This window comes from Lichenostomus cassidix, chromosome W (assembly GCF_008360975.1).
Source record: "Lichenostomus cassidix isolate B80296 chromosome W, HeHo_3.0, whole genome shotgun sequence".
NCBI lineage: Eukaryota > Metazoa > Chordata > Aves > Passeriformes > Meliphagidae > Lichenostomus > Lichenostomus cassidix.
The window spans coordinates 18,411,493-18,417,871 of NC_139510.1; the positions used below are offsets into that span (position 1 = coordinate 18,411,493).

General features: G+C 48.1%; 1 pseudogene; it reads left to right on the forward strand.

Annotated features, from left to right (window-relative positions):
- The first annotated feature begins 4,630 nt into the window (after positions 1-4,630).
- On the forward strand, positions 4,631-5,351 carry LOC146425624 (small ribosomal subunit protein uS4 pseudogene; annotated as a pseudogene).
- The last annotated feature ends 1,028 nt before the right edge of the window (positions 5,352-6,379 follow it).

Here is a 6,379-nt window from a genome sequence, read left to right on the forward strand (position 1 = left end):
CTCACCCAGCCAGGAGGAGAAGACAGAGCACAGTTGGATCTCTCGCGGTTGCAGCCAGAAGCAAAGAGCAGTCTCTTTCCTCCCCGTGTCCGACAAACCAGTGCTAGTTCCAATGGCCAGCTGCCTCGTCCCCTTGCCCCACCTAGCACACCCTTTTGTCTCTTACAAAAGATTTGATGGCTCTAATCACCCAGATATTTGTTGCTTAGTAACAGGGATGGAGAAAAAATTCCAATGCCCCCCAACCTCCGACAGTTAGACACTACAGGACATAGTATTTTTGTTATTGAATTTATTGCCCTCAGGTCCTGAACTAATCTGTAACTTCCATTTGGCTTTTGCACTGGTAGAATTGGGGTATTGTAGGCAGACCTGCACTCTCTCAACAATCCTTGGTCAATAAATTTAGTAATTATTGGTTCTATTCCTACCCGTGCTTCATGCCTTAGTGGATATTGTTTTACTGATACTGGCTGCACTCCTTCCAGCAGTTCAATAACCACTGGGAAAGCCTGTTTTGATCTTTCTGGAACTTTGACATCCCATACCAAGGGGATCACTTGATCTGTTATTTCACTATCTGTGACTGTACAGATTCTCTTTCATGGGAAACTTTCCCTTTTCTAGTTAGGTATAGAGAAAACATAAGATAAACACGATGGGAACAGAGAATGTTTTGGAATGGGAGTTGAGACACCTTGGCCAATCACCCTGAGGGGTGGGTGAACGCTCGCCAATCCGAATGGATTTCTCTGCACTATAAAACTCAGTTTTTTCATAACAAAGCCTCTTCTGAAGCACGGAATTGACTCCACAACTCAGATAGTTATGAAGTAGGTATGTGTTTATTCCAGCTGGGGTGCATATGGGGTAGCCCCTCCAAAGGCATGCACACCCTCAGCAGCACTTCACTTGGTTTATATTAGGTTACAGGTTACATATGCATAAAGTTAGACAAAGCTCCTATACATATTTATTACCTATCCCCACTTCGTATTATAATGAGTTCAAAGTTCATTTAAATATGCTTGCTCAAGAGCAGTGTCTCAGATTAATTGTGGGCGAGGGTCCCAAATGATTAATGAGGGTGAAATCAGTAGTCTTCCTCACGATGAACTGTTCACCCTGTTCCCTTGTGCATGCTCCCTTGGTTCTTGGTCCAAGTCCAAGCCTGAGAACCAACTTGTACCAGTTCTGAGGTCCAAGGGTGGGATGTTCGGTTACACTCAGTAGTTTTTCTCAATTATTTGGCTCTCTTCTCTCTATCCTCCCCGATAATAGGTAGGCACAAAATCATTAAGCGAATAATATATTGTCTTCAGCAAGCAAATCTTAGTAAATCATTATCCAATCCCTGGCCTTCTAAATCAGTTCAAAAAATATTATTATTATCCAGCTTCTATTTCTTTTAATTTAATAATTTCTATTTTACCCTAAATCACGTGTGTGAGACGTGGGCTGGATACTACAGACCTGCGAAACGAGTGAGGAGTCTCTGAGTACTGCGGTTCCGATGTTTCGTGAGAGACGCAGCCAGGAAGGAGACAAAGAGCAAGAAAAAAGGAGTGAGAAATCCCCTGGGGTATCTGGGACTGGGTCTCAGGAGGGGTTGGACCCCTATGAAAAGGGAGCCAAGGGTTTCCTAGTACAATCCACTAGGAAACAGGGGACGAAAGTGAGGATCCCCAATTCCAGAAAAGCTGCTAGATTGAGGGTTGGAACACACAGAGGCTAGAGAAAAATTACTCTAGATGGGAAGTGTGAAATAATAGGCCCAAGAGAATCTGGGACTGGACAACTGTCGCTGTTGAACCGCTAGCAGAGAGAAGGAGTCCAGTCTTCAGTGTGGCAAAAAATGTCTGTTTTTATTAATTAATTTCAACTTATATAGACTTTCAAAGGTCACTCCGATTGGTCGGTTCAAAACCTCCCCCCAGGCCGATTGGCCAGGCTTGAATTGTTCATATCTTGAGACACTGTTTCAAACATCCAAACTTTATCTTTGTTTATAAAACACAGGAAGAAGAGAGAAAAATTTCTCACGGGAAAGGTCTGTGCTTGCCACAGACAACAACATTTGAGAATTTACCATTTTATTTGAAACACAGAATCTGTGGAGAATATTATCAAATCATTTGAAAGTAAAAATGCCTTATTGTGTTGTCATGTTGTGAGTGAGAATGAGTGAGATAAAGAAAATAAAAATGGGAGAACGTGAATGAATGAAAGTTTATGTAATATAGGTTGTTGACTTAAACTTTATTATCTGGAAGGAGGTGGATATATTATAGAGGAAAGATTTTCTGTGCTGTAAAGGGGGGTAGAGGCGTGGCTGAGAGCAAAGAAACAGGCCAGGGACAAATAGATTAAAAAAAAAAAATCCTGGGGAAATGGGACAAAAACCTAGTAGGTTAGGTTCAAGGCAAAAAGGGAGTAAAAAGATAATATTAGATATACCCCAAGATAGTCCCCTGGGAATTAAATTAGCGAACTGGGATAGTGATCCTCATACAATGAAAAAGGATAAAGTAAAGATGATTCAGTATTGTATGATAGAATGGACAAAAAAAGAAATAAGATCTGACCATGTCTACTGGCCTAGATACGAGTCTTTTGAAGCTTGGATCTGCCAAGCTTTGAATCTATTTGTAAACTCTAAAGACCTGGTTGATTTAGAAGAGAAGGAATATGCTTCTTGTTGGACAGGGGACACGGGACCCTCAGGGGTAAATATTTTTAAGATATCACAAACCCCAGAGACAGACCGAGCAAAAGAAAAAAAGAAAAGGGCTGGGACCCCACAGAGGCACTCCCACCTCTATTAGCCCCAGATATCCCTGCCCCTGGTCATGCCGTAGACCAGCCTGGGCTGAACGCCCTGGCCCCCAGACAGGCAGTGGTTCCACTTGAGCCGGGTGCCCTGTTCCATGCCCCCAGCCCTATCCAGTTCGCTTTGCTGGCACCCGCAGTGGTCCTGTTCATATCGGACAGCCCGGCTGCAGCGAGTACTCCTGCCCTCGTGGCAGCCTTGCCCCCGCAGGCTGCTTCCACCCTTGTTGTAGTTCCGTTTCTGCCAACCACCCAGTCCATTTCTGCTCCCAACTCTATGGCCTTAGAGGACTCTGCTACCTGGTCCACTTCCACCCTTACTACACTACCTACTTCCACCCTTACTTCGGTGGCTCTAACCCCTGATAGTGGGGCACCATATCAAAATACTAAGAGAACTTCAGTTAAGACTCAAAGGCAGCTCTATAATCCCTCTCCTGCCACTACTTTGAAACAGGGGAAAAGGGTCTTCTCTAAGGTTAGGAGGACTGAGGAACTGTCAGAGTTTAGGGAAGGCCTGGAATTTTTCTCCATCACTGTTACTAAGCAACAAATAGTTGGGTGTTTAGAGCCATCAAGTCTTTTGTAAAAGACAAAAGGTGTGCTTGGGCAGGGTAAGGGAAGAGCCGGCCCTTGGAAAGCAGTCTCTCGTGGTTCAGACGCTGAGAGGAGAGGCTGCTTTTTGCTTTTCGGCTGCGACCAGAGGAAATCCAGCTGTGCCCTGTTTTTTTTCTTCTCCTGGCTGGGTGAGCTTTGATTCAACCTTTTTTCCCACTGGGAAGGGCACGTTTCCCCAGGCTGCGTTTTCTCGCAGCTGCTGCCGGGAGAGTCCGGCTGCCTCTGCTGCCTGCCCCCGCCCTCTGCCGCACAAGACCGCGGCGTCTGCTGTGACTGCAGAAATCCTTGCTACCTCACTAGCTAGCCGGGGAGAGAGCCAGCTCCTACCCCTGCTGCCCTGCTTTCCCGCTGCTCTGAGCTGCTTCGCTGCCCTGCATGCTTTTCAGCCTGCCCGCCATTACCAGCTGCCTGAGGCTGACCTGACCCTGCGCCATAGCGCCACCTGCAGTCGCTCGGGAGTCATTGCACCTGCCCTGCCTGGCCGGGAGCTCAACAGCGCCCCTGCTGCTTGCAACCATGATTGCACCACACGGGAAAAGGCTCAGCAGCTCACAAGTCATCTGCAATTGGTTTCTGGTTCTAGTTGTGGTTGCTATTATTGTTATTGCTTGTTTATAGATACTAGTAAAGAACTGATATTCCTTTTTCCCATACCTTTGCCTGAAAGCCCTTGATTTTCAAAATTAAATAATTCGGAGGGAGGGGAAAAATCACATTCTCTGTCCTAAGGGAGGGTTCAACTTCTCTTGGCAGACACCTGTCTTTCAAACCAAGACAGGAACAGAGAGGGAGGGATAAAGAATTTAACTTATTTTCTTTATGGGAAGTGCAGATGGGCAGGGTACAAGGGGGAACAGGGTTTGTAAAGGCTCCTCTGACCTCTTCAGAGGTCAGAAATTTTACAAAGGAAATTAAAGGGTTATTAGAAGATCCTATAGGTGTAGCTGAACAACTAGATCAATTTCTAGGTCCCAATATTTATACTTGGGAAGAGATGCAATCAATAATGCGTATTATATTTTCCCAAGGGGAGAGGCAGATGATTAAACCTGCTGGAATGAGAATTTGGGAAAGATAATATACAAGGTCCCCCAGGAGACCAGAAGATGCCAATAGCACCTCCTAACTGGATCCATAATGAAGAAGCAGGAAGAGGGCATATGATTGATTATCGTAGTTTTTGCTGCCGGCGAGCGCGGCGGAGCTGAGTCGCCATGCCGGTCACCCGCAGCTGGGTGTGTCGCAAGACTTACGTCACTCCTCGGCGACCCTTCGAGAAGTCGCGACTCGACCAGGAGCTCAAACTGATCGGTGAGTATGGGCTGCGGAACAAGCGGGAGGTGTGGAGAGTGAAGTTCACTTTGGCCAAAATCCGCAAAGCTGCTCGGGAGCTGCTGACGCTGGATGAGAAGGACCCGCGCCGCCTCTTCGAGGGCAACGCCCTCCTTCGCCGCCTGGTCCAGACTGGAGTTCTGGACGAAGGGAAGATGAAACTCGACTACATTTTGGGGCTAAAAATCGAAGATTTCCTGGAAAGGAGACTCCAAACTCAGGTTTTCAAACTGGGGTTGGCCAAATCCATCCACCACGCCCGAGTGCTGATCCGCCAGCGCCACATCCGGGTGAGGAAGCAGGTGGTGAACATCCCGTCATTCATCGTGCGCCTGGACTCCCAGAAACATATCGATTTATCCCTTTGCTCTCCCTACGGTGGCGGCAGGCCAGGGAGGGTGAAACGGAAAAACGCCAAGAAGGGGCAGGGAGGGGCTGGGGGGGGAGAGGATGAGGAGGAGGATTGAACCCCAAAAACGAAAAAATCCGGATTTAACCGAATTTGGTGATGCTGCCCGAAATTTACAGATCACCAGGGGGGTTCTGGCAATAAAAATTTGGTTTCAAAAAAATTTTATATTTCATTCTTGTTCTGCTGAGTCACCTGGGCGGGGCTTGCGCGGGAGAGCGGCGGGGCGATTTAAAACCACGCTGAGCAGGTGAGTGCTTCATTCTTGTTCTGCTGAGTCACCCAGGCGGGGCTTGCACGGGAGAGCGGCAGGGCGATTTAAAGCGTGCCTAGGGAGCACGGCGACCTGGAGCGCGGCGAACAGGAGCGGGCAAACAGGAGCATGGCACGTCTCTGAGGGCGTGGCACGGCAGTTTGCGCGGCAGTTCGCGCAGGCAGGACAAGCAGGCAGGGCTGCAGGTTTACTGCTGGTGGGGCTTTTAGTTGTTAGTTGTTGTGCTTGGAAGTAATGGTCTTTACACAATCGAAACCTGGGAATGCTACAAGTGTATGTAGCCAAATAGAGCCCTCCAAAAAGGATGTGTCTGTCCAGACCCATTCCTGTGCGGAGTGTTTGAGCCTATCGGCGGTACCAGGGGACATTGCAGAAGGAGGATGCTTGCGGTGTGAACAGGTGAACGACTTGCTTTCACTGGTGGCTGAGCTCAGGGAGGAGGTAGAAAGACTAAGGAGTATTAGGGAAAGTGAAAGGGAAATAGACTGGTGGAGCTCTACCCTTCCATCCTTGAGGGAGGCTCACCAGGAGTCAGAGGACTCCTATGCCTCTCCCTGTCAGGCAATAGGAGGACACCCGGCAGATGAAGGGGAGTGGGAATGGGTCCCCACTCGAGGAGGTGGTAGAAATTCTTCCCTACCCCCCTCACCTACCCAGGTGCCACTTCAGAATAGGTATGAGGCCCTGGATCTAGAAGATCAACTAGAGGACACAGAGGAGAATGATCTGTTCAGTGATCCTCCCAGTTGTGAGTCACCTGTCAAACAGATCACCACCTCTAACGTTAAAAAGAAAAGGGTAGTGGTAGTGGGTGACTCCCTTCTTAGGGGAACAGAGGGCCCCATATGTCGACCGGACCCATCCCACAGGGAGATCTGCTGCCTCCCTGGGGCTCAGGTACGGGATATTGCCGAGAG